This window comes from Cyanistes caeruleus, unplaced genomic scaffold, assembly GCF_971803275.1.
Source record: "Cyanistes caeruleus unplaced genomic scaffold, bCyaCae1.hap1.1 HAP1_SUPER_34, whole genome shotgun sequence".
In the NCBI taxonomy this organism is placed as follows: Eukaryota; Metazoa; Chordata; class Aves; order Passeriformes; family Paridae; genus Cyanistes; species Cyanistes caeruleus.
This window is the reverse complement of record NW_028256296.1, coordinates 1815157-1833280: the sequence shown is the minus strand read 5'-3', so window position 1 is coordinate 1833280 and position 18124 is coordinate 1815157.

The following is an 18124-nucleotide window of genomic DNA, read 5'->3' as shown; positions in this document are numbered from 1 at the left end:
GCAGTGACACCATTGGGCTTCCCTCTCTGTGACACCACAGCAGCGACAGCACTGGACTTCCCTCTCTGTGGCACCACAGCAGTGACGGCACTGGGCTTCCCTCTCTGTGACGCCACAGCTGTGACAGCACCAGTGTTCCACACTCTGTGACACAACGGTAGTGAAAACAACAGCATTCCGCTCTCTCTGACACCACAGCAGTGACAGCACTGGGCTTCCCTCTCTGTGACACCACAGAATTGACAGCAACAGCGTTCCACTCTCTGTGACACCACGGCAGTCACAGCACTGGTTTCCCTCTCTGTGACACCAGAGCCGTCACAGCCCAACTGCTCCCCTCTCTGTGACACCACAACAGTGACAGCACAGTCTTCTATTCTCTGTGACACCAGAGCTCTGACAACTCCAATTTCCTCTGCAATGTGATACTACAGCTGTGACAGTTCTAGTGTTCCACTCTCTGTGACACCCGAGCAGTGAAAGCCTCAGTGTTCCACTCTCTGTCACATGACAGCCATGACAGCCCCACTGTTCACCTCTTAGTGAAGCAATCGCTCTGACAGCTCCAATTTCCTCCTCACTCTGACACCTGTCATGGTTTGAAAGTATTAATTAAAAAATCACTGGAAAACTTATCCATTTCTTGCTTGAAGATGTGGAATATGAGAAGGCCAAAAGAAGTTTAAAATTTAAAAGGAATCGAGGAAGTTTATTAACCAAACTACAAGGATACAAAACCAGAATAAAACTTCCAGATACCCTTTTTCCCCAGCAGCCACGCATTGCTGTGTTTAATTGACAACACAGAGGTAAAAAAAACCATTGCTGTTTAAAACAGTCATAACTCTGCTATAGTCTTTTCATCAGTCCTTGTAGGGAAAAAGAAGTTCTCTTTTGTCAATCTATGGAGATTTTCACAAGAAAAAACATTTTCTCATGCCTTCCTATTGCTCTGATGCCAGCTGCTTAGAAAACTCTGCCATCAGGCCTTTCCTCCCATTTGACACCAGTCCCAGCTGTGTTTGTGGGCCATGATTCAAGGGGTGTCATTGAATCATGAAGGATAAGTTCTTCAAAGACAAAAGTTCTCTTCATTGGATTCTGTGATCATCTCTGGAAACAGGAATCTTTTGCTTTGTCACTTAAGAGCCACAAATCTTCAGCATCTCTCACTTCTCCTTTTCTCTTCCAGCATCACATAGCATTACAACAACTTCACCATTAGCACAGCTTTAGCAATGAATTCCTTTTGCTCAGAACTATACTTTGAAATACTCCATTCCCCCCAAAATACTGTTTCAGGAATTCAAGGAGTTTCTTCAGAACATGATTGTCCCCCTCCATAGCTTGAATAAAAGAAAATTTCAGCTTCTTCGGGCATCTTCCTCTTCTCTTCCCATCTGACGCTTAATTCCTTTCCTCGCTGCCTTGGGTGGTTGATGCTGCCTCTTTACCTGTTGATCCCTCTCTCTTCCCCTCTCTCTGGAAAAAGGATTCATCTGCAAGTCTCGTCTGGCTAGTGAAAGGCTTCAACTCTTGCCCAGGCACTGGGGATGGTCTCGGGGCCAGCGGCTGCAGCTCTTTGCCATGCAAGATTTTCTCTAGCTGCTCTGGAGGAGTGTGGCCACTGTGTCAGCAAGCCACAGCTCAAGAGCTTTCCCTCTCCTTCCTCGGCAGTTGCTGCTGAAAGCCAGCAGCGGCACAAACTGCTGCCGAGCCAGGAAGCAGCCTGACCCGCCAGCCCCACTCTACAAGGCTCAGTGAGCCCTGCCAGAGCTTCAGCCCATCTGGGAAGGGGCCGCTGTCATTTCACACTCTCCAACCCCCTCCAGGAAGCGCCGAAATCCTGCCAGCCCCGCTCCCCCTGCGGCAGCCTTGTCCAGCCGGGGGGCAAGAGGCTGAAGCCTAGCCATACTAGCTCTTCCAAAGGCAGAAACCAGAGAGAAAGAAAAATTCCTGGGCTTAGGTTTCAAAGGGTGGTGTTCACAAGTTGATCTCCCTTTACAATGGGAAAACAACTGTCTGTTCTCAGAGATGACCAGGCATTGGCCAGCAGAAAGAAACCCCATCAACCTCCAGCAGCTTTAATTTCTCTAGCAGTTTTTCTTTGTTTCTTATTTATCAGCCTATCACACACACAGCAGTGACAGCCCCAGGCGTCCCCTCTCTGTAACACCAGAGCAGCTACCGCCCCAGGGTTCCACTCTCTGTGACACCACAGCCGTGACAACACCAGCGTTCCACTCTCTGTGACACCACAGCTGTGACAACACTGGGCTTCCCTCTCTGTGACACCACATCAGAGACAGCACCATTGTTCCTCTCTCGGTGACACCATGGCAGTGAAAGCACCAGTTTTCCACTCTCTGTGACACAACAGCAGTGACAACAACTGCTTTCTAATCTCTGTGACACCATGGCTGTGACTACACCAGTGTTCCACTGTCTGTGACACGACCGCAGTGGCAGCACTGGGCTTCCCTCTCTGTGACGCCACCGCTGTGACAGCACCAGTGTTCCACACTCTGTGACACAACGGTAGTGAAAACAACAGCATTCCGCTCTCTCTGACACCACAGCAGTGACACCATTGGGCTTCCCTCTCTGTGACACCACAGCAGCGACAGCACTGGACTTCCCTCTCTGTGGTACCACAGCAGTGACACCACTGGGCTTCCCTCTCTGTGACACCACAGAATTGACAGCAACAGCGTTCCACTCTCTGTGACACCACGGCAGTCACAGCACTGGTTTCCCTCTCTGTGACACCACAGCCGTCACAGCCCAGGTGCTCCCCTCTCTGTGACACCACAACAGTGACAGCACAGTCTTCTATTCTCTGTGACACCAGAGCTCTGACAACTCCAATTTCCTCTGCAATGTGATACTCCAGCTGTGACAGTTCTAGTGTTCCACTCTCTGTGACACCCGAGCAGTGAAAGCCTCAGTGTTCCACTCTCTGTCACATGACAGCCATGACAGCCCCACTGTTCACCTCTTAGTGAAGCAATCGCTCTGACAGCTCCAATTTCCTCCTCACTCTGACACCTGTCATGGTTTGAAAGTATTAATTAAAAAATCACTGCAATACTTATTCATTTCTTGCTTGAAGATGTGGAATATGAGAAGGCCAAAAGAAGTTTAAAATTTAAAAGGAATCGAGGAAGTTTATTAACCAAACTACAAGGATACAAAACCAGAATAAAACTTCCAGATACCCTTTTTCCCCAGCAGCCACGCATTGCTGTGTTTAATTGACAACACAGAGGTAAAAAAAACCATTGCTGTTTAAAACAGTCATAACTCTGCTATAGTCTTTTCATCAGTCCTTGTAGGGAAAAAGAAGTTCTCTTTTGTCAATCTATGGAGATTTTCACAAGAAAAAACATTTTCTCATGCCTTCCTATTGCTCTGATGCCAGCTGCTTAGAAAACTCTGCCATCAGGCCTTTCCTCCCATTTGACACCAGTCCCAGCTCTGTTTGTGGGCCATGATTCAAGGGGTGTCATTGAATCATGAAGGATAAGTTCTTCAAAGACAAAAGTTCTCTTCATTGGATTCTGTGATCATCTCTGGAAACAGGAATCTTTTGCTTTGTCACTTAAGAGCCACAAATCTTCAGCATCTCTCACTTCTCCTTTTCTCTTCCAGCATCACATAGCATTACAACAACTTCACCATTAGCACAGCTTTAGCAATGAATTCCTTTTGCTCAGAACTATACTTTGAAATACTCCATTCCCCCCAAAATACTGTTTCAGGAATTCAAGGAGTTTCTTCAGAACATGATTGTCCCCCTCCATAGCTTGAATAAAAGAAAATATCAGCTTCTTCGGGCATCTTCCTCTTCTCTTCCCATCTGAGGCTTAATTCCTTTCCTCGCTGCCTTGGGTGGTTGATGCTGCCTCTTTACCTGTTGATCCCTCTCTCTTCCCCTCTCTCTGGAAAAAGGATTCATCTGCAAGTCTCGTCTGGCTAGTGAAAGGCTTCAACTCTTGCCCAGGCACTGGGGATGGTCCCGGGGCCAGCGGCTGCAGCTCTTTGCCATGCAAGATTTTCCCTAGCTGCTCTGGAGGAGTGTGGCCACTGTGTCAGCAAGCCACAGCTCAAGAGCTTTTCCTCCCCTTCCTCGGCAGTTGCTGCTGAAAGCCAGCAGCGGCACAAAGTGCTGCCGAGCCAGGAAGCAGCCTGACCCGCCAGCCCCACTCTACAAGGCTCAGTGAGCCCTGCCAGAGCTTCAGCCCATCTGGGAAGGGGCCGCTGTCATTTCACACTCTCCAACCCCCTCCAGGAAGCGCCGAAATCCTGCCAGCCCCGCTCCCCCTGCGGCAGCCTTGTCCAGCCGGGGGGGCAAGAGGCTGAAGCCTAGCCATACTAGCTCTTCCAAAGGCAGAAAGCAGAGAGAAAGAAAAATTCCTGGGCTTAGGTTTCAAAGGGTGGTGTTCACAAGTTGATCTCCCTTTACAATGGGAAAACAACTGTCTGTTCTCAGAGATGACCAGGCATTGGCCAGCAGAAAGAAACCCCATCAGCCTCCAGCAGCTTTAATTTCTCTAGCAGTTTTTCTTTGTTTCTTATTTATCAGCCTATCACACACACAGCAGTGACAGCCCCAGGCGTCCCCTCTCTGTAACACCAGAGCAGCTACCGCCCCAGGGTTCCACTCTCTGTGACACCACAGCCGTGACCACACCAGCGTTCCACTCTCTGTGACACGACAGCCGTGACAGCACTGGGCTTCCCTCTCTGTGACACCACATCAGAGACAGCACCATTGTTCCTCTCTCGGTGACACCACGGCAGTGACAGCACCAGTTTTCCACTCTCTGTGACACAACAGCAGTGACAACAACTGCTTTCCACTCTCTGTGACACCATGGCTGTGACTACACCAGTGTTCCACTGTCTGTGACACGACCGCAGTGGCAGCACTGGGCTTCCCTCTCTGTGACGCCACAGCTGTGACAGCACCAGTGTTCCACACTCTGTGACACAACGGTAGTGAAAACAACAGCATTCCGCTCTCTCTGACACCACAGCAGTGACACCACTGGGCTTCCCTCTCTGTGACACCACAGAATTGACAGCAACAGTGTTCCACTCTCTGTGACACCACGGCAGTCACAGCACTGGTTTCCCTCTCTGTGACACCACAGCCGTCACAGCCCAGGTGCTCCCCTCTCTGTGACACCACAACAGTGACAGCACAGTCTTCTATTCTCTGTGACACCAGAGCTCTGACAACTCCAATTTCCTCTGCAATGTGATACTACAGCTGTGACAGTTCTAGTGTTCCACTCTCTGTGACACCCGAGCAGTGAAAGCCTCAGTGTTCCACTCTCTGTCACATGACAGCCATGACAGCCCCACTGTTCACCTCTTAGTGAAGCAATCACTCTGACAGCTCCAATTTCCTCCTCACTCTGACACCTGTCATGGTTTGAAAGTATTAATTAAAAAATCACTGGAAAACTTATCCATTTCTTGCTTGAAGATGTGGAATATGAGAAGGCCAAAAGAAGTTTAAAATTTAAAAGGAATCGAGGAAGTTTATTAACCAAACTACAAGGATACAAAACCAGAATAAAACTTCCAGATACCCTTTTTCCCCAGCAGCCACGCATTGCTGTGTTTAATTGACAACACAGAGGTAAAAAAAACCATTGCTGTTTAAAACAGTCATAACTCTGCTATAGTCTTTTCATCAGTCCTTGTAGGGAAAAAGAAGTTCTCTTTTGTCAATCTATGGAGATTTTCACAAGAAAAAACATTTTCTCATGCCTTCCTATTGCTCTGATGCCAGCTGCTTAGAAAACTCTGCCATCAGTCCTTTCCTCCCATTTGACACCAGTCCCAGCTGTGTTTGTGGGCCATGATTCAAGGGGTGTCATTGAATCATGAAGGATAAGTTCTTCAAAGGCAAAAGTTCTCTTCATTGGATTCTGTGATCATCTCTGGAAACAGGAATCTTTTGCTTTGTCACTTAAGAGCCACAAATCTTCAGCATCTCTCACTTCTCCTTTTCTCTTCCAGCATCACATAGCATTACAACAACTTCACCATTAGCACAGCTTTAGCAATGAATTCCTTTTGCTCAGAACTATACTTTGAAATACTCCATTCCCCCCAAAATACTGTTTCAGGAATTCAAGGAGTTTCTTCAGAACATGATTGTCCCCCTCCATAGCTTGAATAAAAGAAAATTTCAGCTTCTTCGGGCATCTTCCTCTTCTCTTCCAATCTGAGGCTTAATTCCTTTCCTCGCTGCCTTGGGTGGTTGATGCTGCCTCTTTACCTGTTGATCCCTCTCTCTTCCCCTCTCTCTGGAAAAAGGATTCATCTGCAAGTCTCGTCTGGCTAGTGAAAGGCTTCAACTCTTGCCCAGGCACTGGGGATGGTCTCGGGGCCAGCGGCTGCAGCTCTTTGCCATGCAAGATTTTCTCTAGCTGCTCTGGAGGAGTGTGGCCACTGTGTCAGCAAGCCACAGCTCAAGAGCTTTCCCTCTCCTTCCTCGGCAGTTGCTGCTGAAAGCCAGCAGCGGCACAAACTGCTGCCGAGCCAGGAAGCAGCCTGACCCGCCAGCCCCACTCTACAAGGCTCAGTGAGCCCTGCCAGAGCTTCAGCCCATCTGGGAAGGGGCCGCTGTCATTTCACACTCTCCAACCCCCTCCAGGAAGCGCCGAAATCCTGCCAGCCCCGCTCCCCCTGCGGCAGCCTTGTCCAGCCGGGGGGGCAAGAGGCTGAAGCCTAGCCATACTAGCTCTTCCAAAGGCAGAAACCAGAGAGAAAGAAAAATTCCTGGGCTTAGGTTTCAAAGGGTGGTGTTCACAAGTTGATCTCCCTTTACAATGGGAAAACAACTGTCTGTTCTCAGAGATGACCAGGCATTGGCCAGCAGAAAGAAACCCCATCAGCCTCCAGCAGCTTTAATTTCTCTAGCAGTTTTTCTTTGTTTCTTATTTATCAGCCTATCACACACACAGCAGTGACAGCCCCAGGCGTCCCCTCTCTGTAACACCAGAGCAGCTACCGCCCCAGGGTTCCACTCTCTGTGACACCACAGCCGTGACAGCACTGGGCTTCCCTCTCTGTGACACCACATCAGAGACAGCACCATTGTTCCTCTCTCGGTGACACCACGGCAGTGACAGCACCAGTTTTCCACTCTCTGTGACACAACAGCAGTGACAACAACTGCTTTCCACTCTCTGTGACACCATGGCTGTGACTACACCAGTGTTCCACTGTCTGTGACACGACCGCAGTGGCAGCACTGGGCTTCCCTCTCTGTGACGCCACAGCTGTGACAGCACCAGTGTTCCACACTCTGTGACACAACGGTAGTGAAAACAACAGCATTCCGCTCTCTCTGACACCACAGCAGTGACACCACTGGGCTTCCCTCTCTGTGACACCACAGAATTGACAGCAACAGTGTTCCACTCTCTGTGACACCACGGCAGTCACAGCACTGGTTTCCCTCTCTGTGACACCACAGCCGTCACAGCCCAGGTGCTCCCCTCTCTGTGACACCACAACAGTGACAGCACAGTCTTCTATTCTCTGTGACACCAGAGCTCTGACAACTCCAATTTCCTCTGCAATGTGATACTACAGCTGTGACAGTTCTAGTGTTCCACTCTCTGTGACACCCGAGCAGTGAAAGCCTCAGTGTTCCACTCTCTGTCACATGACAGCCATGACAGCCCCACTGTTCACCTCTTAGTGAAGCAATCACTCTGACAGCTCCAATTTCCTCCTCACTCTGACACCTGTCATGGTTTGAAAGTATTAATTAAAAAATCACTGGAAAACTTATCCATTTCTTGCTTGAAGATGTGGAATATGAGAAGGCCAAAAGAAGTTTAAAATTTAAAAGGAATCGAGGAAGTTTATTAACCAAACTACAAGGATACAAAACCAGAATAAAACTTCCAGATACCCTTTTTCCCCAGCAGCCACGCATTGCTGTGTTTAATTGACAACACAGAGGTAAAAAAAACCATTGCTGTTTAAAACAGTCATAACTCTGCTATAGTCTTTTCATCAGTCCTTGTAGGGAAAAAGAAGTTCTCTTTTGTCAATCTATGGAGATTTTCACAAGAAAAAACATTTTCTCATGCCTTCCTATTGCTCTGATGCCAGCTGCTTAGAAAACTCTGCCATCAGTCCTTTCCTCCCATTTGACACCAGTCCCAGCTGTGTTTGTGGGCCATGATTCAAGGGGTGTCATTGAATCATGAAGGATAAGTTCTTCAAAGACAAAAGTTCTCTTCATTGGATTCTGTGATCATCTCTGGAAACAGGAATCTTTTGCTTTGTCACTTAAGAGCCACAAATCTTCAGCATCTCTCACTTCTCCTTTTCTCTTCCAGCATCACATAGCATTACAACAACTTCACCATTAGCACAGCTTTAGCAATGAATTCCTTTTGCTCAGAACTATACTTTGAAATACTCCATTCCCCCCAAAATACTGTTTCAGGAATTCAAGGAGTTTCTTCAGAACATGATTGTCCCCCTCCATAGCTTGAATAAAAGAAAATTTCAGCTTCTTCGGGCATCTTCCTCTTCTCTTCCCATCTGACGCTTAATTCCTTTCCTCGCTGCCTTGGGTGGTTGATGCTGCCTCTTTACCTGTTGATCCCTCTCTCTTCCCCTCTCTCTGGAAAAAGGATTCATCTGCAAGTCTCGTCTGGCTAGTGAAAGGCTTCAACTCTTGCCCAGGCACTGGGGATGGTCTCGGGGCCAGCGGCTGCAGCTCTTTGCCATGCAAGATTTTCTCTAGCTGCTCTGGAGGAGTGTGGCCACTGTGTCAGCAAGCCACAGCTCAAGAGCTTTCCCTCTCCTTCCTCGGCAGTTGCTGCTGAAAGCCAGCAGCGGCACAAACTGCTGCCGAGCCAGGAAGCAGCCTGACCCGCCAGCCCCACTCTACAAGGCTCAGTGAGCCCTGCCAGAGCTTCAGCCCATCTGGGAAGGGGCCGCTGTCATTTCACACTCTCCAACCCCCTCCAGGAAGCGCCGAAATCCTGCCAGCCCCGCTCCCCCTGCGGCAGCCTTGTCCAGCCGGGGGGCAAGAGGCTGAAGCCTAGCCATACTAGCTCTTCCAAAGGCAGAAACCAGAGAGAAAGAAAAATTCCTGGGCTTAGGTTTCAAAGGGTGGTGTTCACAAGTTGATCTCCCTTTACAATGGGAAAACAACTGTCTGTTCTCAGAGATGACCAGGCATTGGCCAGCAGAAAGAAACCCCATCAACCTCCAGCAGCTTTAATTTCTCTAGCAGTTTTTCTTTGTTTCTTATTTATCAGCCTATCACACACACAGCAGTGACAGCCCCAGGCGTCCCCTCTCTGTAACACCAGAGCAGCTACCGCCCCAGGGTTCCACTCTCTGTGACACCACAGCCGTGACAACACCAGCGTTCCACTCTCTGTGACACCACAGCTGTGACAACACTGGGCTTCCCTCTCTGTGACACCACATCAGAGACAGCACCATTGTTCCTCTCTCGGTGACACCATGGCAGTGAAAGCACCAGTTTTCCACTCTCTGTGACACAACAGCAGTGACAACAACTGCTTTCTAATCTCTGTGACACCATGGCTGTGACTACACCAGTGTTCCACTGTCTGTGACACGACCGCAGTGGCAGCACTGGGCTTCCCTCTCTGTGACGCCACAGCTGTGACAGCACCAGTGTTCCACACTCTGTGACACAACGGTAGTGAAAACAACAGCATTCCGCTCTCTCTGACACCACAGCAGTGACACCATTGGGCTTCCCTCTCTGTGACACCACAGCAGCGACAGCACTGGACTTCCCTCTCTGTGGTACCACAGCAGTGACACCACTGGGCTTCCCTCTCTGTGACACCACAGAATTGACAGCAACAGCGTTCCACTCTCTGTGACACCACGGCAGTCACAGCACTGGTTTCCCTCTCTGTGACACCACAGCCGTCACAGCCCAGGTGCTCCCCTCTCTGTGACACCACAACAGTGACAGCACAGTCTTCTATTCTCTGTGACACCAGAGCTCTGACAACTCCAATTTCCTCTGCAATGTGATACTCCAGCTGTGACAGTTCTAGTGTTCCACTCTCTGTGACACCCGAGCAGTGAAAGCCTCAGTGTTCCACTCTCTGTCACATGACAGCCATGACAGCCCCACTGTTCACCTCTTAGTGAAGCAATCGCTCTGACAGCTCCAATTTCCTCCTCACTCTGACACCTGTCATGGTTTGAAAGTATTAATTAAAAAATCACTGCAATACTTATTCATTTCTTGCTTGAAGATGTGGAATATGAGAAGGCCAAAAGAAGTTTAAAATTTAAAAGGAATCGAGGAAGTTTATTAACCAAACTACAAGGATACAAAACCAGAATAAAACTTCCAGATACCCTTTTTCCCCAGCAGCCACGCATTGCTGTGTTTAATTGACAACACAGAGGTAAAAAAAACCATTGCTGTTTAAAACAGTCATAACTCTGCTATAGTCTTTTCATCAGTCCTTGTAGGGAAAAAGAAGTTCTCTTTTGTCAATCTATGGAGATTTTCACAAGAAAAAACATTTTCTCATGCCTTCCTATTGCTCTGATGCCAGCTGCTTAGAAAACTCTGCCATCAGGCCTTTCCTCCCATTTGACACCAGTCCCAGCTGTGTTTGTGGGCCATGATTCAAGGGGTGTCATTGAATCATGAAGGATAAGTTCTTCAAAGACAAAAGTTCTCTTCATTGGATTCTGTGATCATCTCTGGAAACAGGAATCTTTTGCTTTGTCACTTAAGAGCCACAAATCTTCAGCATCTCTCACTTCTCCTTTTCTCTTCCAGCATCACATAGCATTACAACAACTTCACCATTAGCACAGCTTTAGCAATGAATTCCTTTTGCTCAGAACTATACTTTGAAATACTCCATTCCCCCCAAAATACTGTTTCAGGAATTCAAGGAGTTTCTTCAGAACATGATTGTCCCCCTCCATAGCTTGAATAAAAGAAAATATCAGCTTCTTCGGGCATCTTCCTCTTCTCTTCCCATCTGAGGCTTAATTCCTTTCCTCGCTGCCTTGGGTGGTTGATGCTGCCTCTTTACCTGTTGATCCCTCTCTCTTCCCCTCTCTCTGGAAAAAGGATTCATCTGCAAGTCTCGTCTGGCTAGTGAAAGGCTTCAACTCTTGCCCAGGCACTGGGGATGGTCCCGGGGCCAGCGGCTGCAGCTCTTTGCCATGCAAGATTTTCCCTAGCTGCTCTGGAGGAGTGTGGCCACTGTGTCAGCAAGCCACAGCTCAAGAGCTTTTCCTCCCCTTCCTCGGCAGTTGCTGCTGAAAGCCAGCAGCGGCACAAAGTGCTGCCGAGCCAGGAAGCAGCCTGACCCGCCAGCCCCACTCTACAAGGCTCAGTGAGCCCTGCCAGAGCTTCAGCCCATCTGGGAAGGGGCCGCTGTCATTTCACACTCTCCAACCCCCTCCAGGAAGCGCCGAAATCCTGCCAGCCCCGCTCCCCCTGCAACAGCCTTGTCCAGCCGGGGGGGCAAGAGGCTGAAGCCTAGCCATACTAGCTCTTCCAAAGGCAGAAAGCAGAGAGAAAGAAAAATTCCTGGGCTTAGGTTTCAAAGGGTGGTGTTCACAAGTTGATCTCCCTTTACAATGGGAAAACAACTGTCTGTTCTCAGAGATGACCAGGCATTGGCCAGCAGAAAGAAACCCCATCAGCCTCCAGCAGCTTTAATTTCTCTAGCAGTTTTTCTTTGTTTCTTATTTATCAGCCTATCACACACACAGCAGTGACAGCCCCAGGCGTCCCCTCTCTGTAACACCAGAGCAGCTACCGCCCCAGGGTTCCACTCTCTGTGACACCACAGCCGTGACAGCACTGGGCTTCCCTCTCTGTGACACCACATCAGAGACAGCACCATTGTTCCTCTCTCGGTGACACCACGGCAGTGACAGCACCAGTTTTCCACTCTCTGTGACACAACAGCAGTGACAACAACTGCTTTCCACTCTCTGTGACACCATGGCTGTGACTACACCAGTGTTCCACTGTCTGTGACACGACCGCAGTGGCAGCACTGGGCTTCCCTCTCTGTGACGCCACAGCTGTGACAGCACCAGTGTTCCACACTCTGTGACACAACGGTAGTGAAAACAACAGCATTCCGCTCTCTCTGACACCACAGCAGTGACACCACTGGGCTTCCCTCTCTGTGACACCACAGAATTGACAGCAACAGTGTTCCACTCTCTGTGACACCACGGCAGTCACAGCACTGGTTTCCCTCTCTGTGACACCACAGCCGTCACAGCCCAGGTGCTCCCCTCTCTGTGACACCACAACAGTGACAGCACAGTCTTCTATTCTCTGTGACACCAGAGCTCTGACAACTCCAATTTCCTCTGCAATGTGATACTACAGCTGTGACAGTTCTAGTGTTCCACTCTCTGTGACACCCGAGCAGTGAAAGCCTCAGTGTTCCACTCTCTGTCACATGACAGCCATGACAGCCCCACTGTTCACCTCTTAGTGAAGCAATCACTCTGACAGCTCCAATTTCCTCCTCACTCTGACACCTGTCATGGTTTGAAAGTATTAATTAAAAAATCACTGGAAAACTTATCCATTTCTTGCTTGAAGATGTGGAATATGAGAAGGCCAAAAGAAGTTTAAAATTTAAAAGGAATCGAGGAAGTTTATTAACCAAACTACAAGGATACAAAACCAGAATAAAACTTCCAGATACCCTTTTTCCCCAGCAGCCACGCATTGCTGTGTTTAATTGACAACACAGAGGTAAAAAAAACCATTGCTGTTTAAAACAGTCATAACTCTGCTATAGTCTTTTCATCAGTCCTTGTAGGGAAAAAGAAGTTCTCTTTTGTCAATCTATGGAGATTTTCACAAGAAAAAACATTTTCTCATGCCTTCCTATTGCTCTGATGCCAGCTGCTTAGAAAACTCTGCCATCAGTCCTTTCCTCCCATTTGACACCAGTCCCAGCTGTGTTTGTGGGCCATGATTCAAGGGGTGTCATTGAATCATGAAGGATAAGTTCTTCAAAGGCAAAAGTTCTCTTCATTGGATTCTGTGATCATCTCTGGAAACAGGAATCTTTTGCTTTGTCACTTAAGAGCCACAAATCTTCAGCATCTCTCACTTCTCCTTTTCTCTTCCAGCATCACATAGCATTACAACAACTTCACCATTAGCACAGCTTTAGCAATGAATTCCTTTTGCTCAGAACTATACTTTGAAATACTCCATTCCCCCCAAAATACTGTTTCAGGAATTCAAGGAGTTTCTTCAGAACATGATTGTCCCCCTCCATAGCTTGAATAAAAGAAAATTTCAGCTTCTTCGGGCATCTTCCTCTTCTCTTCCAATCTGAGGCTTAATTCCTTTCCTCGCTGCCTTGGGTGGTTGATGCTGCCTCTTTACCTGTTGATCCCTCTCTCTTCCCCTCTCTCTGGAAAAAGGATTCATCTGCAAGTCTCGTCTGGCTAGTGAAAGGCTTCAACTCTTGCCCAGGCACTGGGGATGGTCTCGGGGCCAGCGGCTGCAGCTCTTTGCCATGCAAGATTTTCTCTAGCTGCTCTGGAGGAGTGTGGCCACTGTGTCAGCAAGCCACAGCTCAAGAGCTTTCCCTCTCCTTCCTCGGCAGTTGCTGCTGAAAGCCAGCAGCGGCACAAACTGCTGCCGAGCCAGGAAGCAGCCTGACCCGCCAGCCCCACTCTACAAGGCTCAGTGAGCCCTGCCAGAGCTTCAGCCCATCTGGGAAGGGGCCGCTGTCATTTCACACTCTCCAACCCCCTCCAGGAAGCGCCGAAATCCTGCCAGCCCCGCTCCCCCTGCGGCAGCCTTGTCCAGCCGGGGGGGCAAGAGGCTGAAGCCTAGCCATACTAGCTCTTCCAAAGGCAGAAACCAGAGAGAAAGAAAAATTCCTGGGCTTAGGTTTCAAAGGGTGGTGTTCACAAGTTGATCTCCCTTTACAATGGGAAAACAACTGTCTGTTCTCAGAGATGACCAGGCATTGGCCAGCAGAAAGAAACCCCATCAGCCTCCAGCAGCTTTAATTTCTCTAGCAGTTTTTCTTTGTTTCTTATTTATCAGCCTATCACACACACAGCAGTGACAGCCCCAGGCGTCCCCTCTCTGTAACACCAGAGCAGCTACCGCCCCAGGGTTCCACTCTCTGTGACACCACAGCCGTGACAGCACTGGGCTTCCCTCTCTGTGACACCACATCAGAGACAGCACCATTGTTCCTCTCTCGGTGACACCACGGCAGTGACAGCACCAGTTTTCCACTCTCTGTGACACAACAGCAGTGACAACAACTGCTTTCCACTCTCTGTGACACCATGGCTGTGACTACACCAGTGTTCCACTGTCTGTGACACGACCGCAGTGGCAGCACTGGGCTTCCCTCTCTGTGACGCCACAGCTGTGACAGCACCAGTGTTCCACACTCTGTGACACAACGGTAGTGAAAACAACAGCATTCCGCTCTCTCTGACACCACAGCAGTGACACCACTGGGCTTCCCTCTCTGTGACACCACAGAATTGACAGCAACAGTGTTCCACTCTCTGTGACACCACGGCAGTCACAGCACTGGTTTCCCTCTCTGTGACACCACAGCCGTCACAGCCCAGGTGCTCCCCTCTCTGTGACACCACAACAGTGACAGCACAGTCTTCTATTCTCTGTGACACCAGAGCTCTGACAACTCCAATTTCCTCTGCAATGTGATACTACAGCTGTGACAGTTCTAGTGTTCCACTCTCTGTGACACCCGAGCAGTGAAAGCCTCAGTGTTCCACTCTCTGTCACATGACAGCCATGACAGCCCCACTGTTCACCTCTTAGTGAAGCAATCACTCTGACAGCTCCAATTTCCTCCTCACTCTGACACCTGTCATGGTTTGAAAGTATTAATTAAAAAATCACTGGAAAACTTATCCATTTCTTGCTTGAAGATGTGGAATATGAGAAGGCCAAAAGAAGTTTAAAATTTAAAAGGAATCGAGGAAGTTTATTAACCAAACTACAAGGATACAAAACCAGAATAAAACTTCCAGATACCCTTTTTCCCCAGCAGCCACGCATTGCTGTGTTTAATTGACAACACAGAGGTAAAAAAAACCATTGCTGTTTAAAACAGTCATAACTCTGCTATAGTCTTTTCATCAGTCCTTGTAGGGAAAAAGAAGTTCTCTTTTGTCAATCTATGGAGATTTTCACAAGAAAAAACATTTTCTCATGCCTTCCTATTGCTCTGATGCCAGCTGCTTAGAAAACTCTGCCATCAGTCCTTTCCTCCCATTTGACACCAGTCCCAGCTGTGTTTGTGGGCCATGATTCAAGGGGTGTCATTGAATCATGAAGGATAAGTTCTTCAAAGGCAAAAGTTCTCTTCATTGGATTCTGTGATCATCTCTGGAAACAGGAATCTTTTGCTTTGTCACTTAAGAGCCACAAATCTTCAGCATCTCTCACTTCTCCTTTTCTCTTCCAGCATCACATAGCATTACAACAACTTCACCATTAGCACAGCTTTAGCAATGAATTCCTTTTGCTCAGAACTATACTTTGAAATACTCCATTCCCCCCAAAATACTGTTTCAGGAATTCAAGGAGTTTCTTCAGAACATGATTGTCCCCCTCCATAGCTTGAATAAAAGAAAATTTCAGCTTCTTCGGGCATCTTCCTCTTCTCTTCCCATCTGAGGCTTAATTCCTTTCCTCGCTGCCTTGGGTGGTTGATGCTGCCTCTTTACCTGTTGATCCCTCTCTCTTCCCCTCTCTCTGGAAAAAGGATTCATCTGCAAGTCTCGTCTGGCTAGTGAAAGGCTTCAACTCTTGCCCATGCACTGGGGATGGTCCCGGGGCCAGCGGCTGCAGCTCTTTGCCATGCAAGATTTTCCCTAGCTGCTCTGGAGGAGTGTGGCCACTGTGTCAGCAAGCCACAGCTCAAGAGCTTTCCCTCTCCTTCCTCGGCAGTTGCTGCTGAAAGCCAGCAGCGGCACAAACTGCTGCCGAGCCAGGAAGCAGCCTGACCCGCCAGCCCCACTCTACAAGGCTCAGTGAGCCCTGCCAGAGCTTCAGCCCATCTGGGAAGGGGCCGCTGTCATTTCACACTCTCCAACCCCCTCCAGGAAGCGCCGAAATCCTGCCAGCCCCGCTCCCCCTGCGGCAGCCTTGTCCAGCCGGGGGGCAAGAGGCTGAAGCCTAGCCATACTAGCTCTTCCAAAGGCAGAAAGCAGAGAGAAAGAAAAATTCCTGGGCTTAGGTTTCAAAGGGTGGTGTTCACAAGTTGATCTCCCTTTACAATGGGAAAACAACTGTCTGTTCTCAGAGATGACCAGGCATTGGCCAGCAGAAAGAAACCCCATCAACCTCCAGCAGCTTTAATTTCTCTAGCAGTTTTTCTTTGTTTCTTATTTATCAGCCTATCACACACACAGCAGTGACAGCCCCAGGCGTCCCCTCTCTGTAACACCAGAGCAGCTACCGCCCCAGGGTTCCACTCTCTGTGACACCACAGCCGTGACAACACCAGCGTTCCACTCTCTGTGACACCACAGCTGTGACAACACTGGGCTTCCCTCTCTGTGACACCACATCAGAGACAGCACCATTGTTCCTCTCTCGGTGACACCACGGCAGTGACAGCACCAGTTTTCCACTCTCTGTGACACAACAGCAGTGACAACAACTGCTTTCTACTCTCTGTGACGCCACAGCTGTGACAGCACCAGTGTTCCACACTCTGTGACACAACGGTAGTGAAAACAACAGCATTCCGCTCTCTCTGACACCACAGCAGTGACACCATTGGGCTTCCCTCTCTGTGACACCACAGCAGCGACAGCACTGGACTTCCCTCTCTGTGGCACCACAGCAGTGACACCACTGGGCTTCCCTCTCTGTGACACCACAGAATTGACAGCAACAGCGTTCCACTCTCTGTGACACCACGGCAGTCACAGCACTGGTTTCCCTCTCTGTGACACCACAGCCTTCACAGCCCAACTGCTCCCCTCTCTGTGACACCACAACAGTGACAGCACAGTCTTCTATTCTCTGTGACACCAGAGCTCTGACAACTCCAATTTCCTCTGCAATGTGATACTCCAGCTGTGACAGTTCTAGTGTTCCACTCTCTGTGACACCCGAGCAGTGAAAGCCTCAGTGTTCCACTCTCTGTCACATGACAGCCATGACAGCCCCACTGTTCACCTCTTAGTGAAGCAATCGCTCTGACAGCTCCAATTTCCTCCTCACTCTGACACCTGTCATGGTTTGAAAGTATTAATTAAAAAATCACTGGAAAACTTATCCATTTCTTGCTTGAAGACGTGGAATATGAGAAGGCCAAAAGAAGTTTAAAATTTAAAAGGAATCGAGGAAGTTTATTAACCAAACTACAAGGATACAAAACCAGAATAAAACTTCCAGATACCCTTTTTCCCCAGCAGCCACGCATTGCTGTGTTTAATTGACAACACAGAGGTAAAAAAAAACATTGCTGTTTAAAACAGTCATAACTCTGCTATAGTCTTTTCATCAGTCCTTGTAGGGAAAAAGAAGTTCTCTTTTGTCAATCTATGGAGATTTTCACAAGAAAAAACATTTTCTCATGCCTTCCTATTGCTCTGATGCCAGCTGCTTAGAAAACTCTGCCATCAGTCCTTTCCTCCCATTTGACACCAGTCTCAGCTGTGTTTGTGGGCCATGATTCAAGGGGTGTCATTGAATCATGAAGGATAAGTTCTTCAAAGGCAAAAGTTCTCTTCATTGGATTCTGTGATCATCTCTGGAAACAGGAATCTTTTGCTTTGTCACTTAAGAGCCACAAATCTTCAGCATCTCTCACTTCTCCTTTTCTCTTCCAGCATCACATAGCATTACAACAACTTCACCATTAGCACAGCTTTAGCAATGAATTCCTTTTGCTCAGAACTATACTTTGAAATACTCCATTCCCCCCAAAATACTGTTTCAGGAATTCAAGGAGTTTCTTCAGAACATGATTGTCCCCCTCCATAGCTTGAATAAAAGAAAATTTCAGCTTCTTCGGGCATCTTCCTCTTCTCTTCCCATCTGAGGCTTAATTCCTTT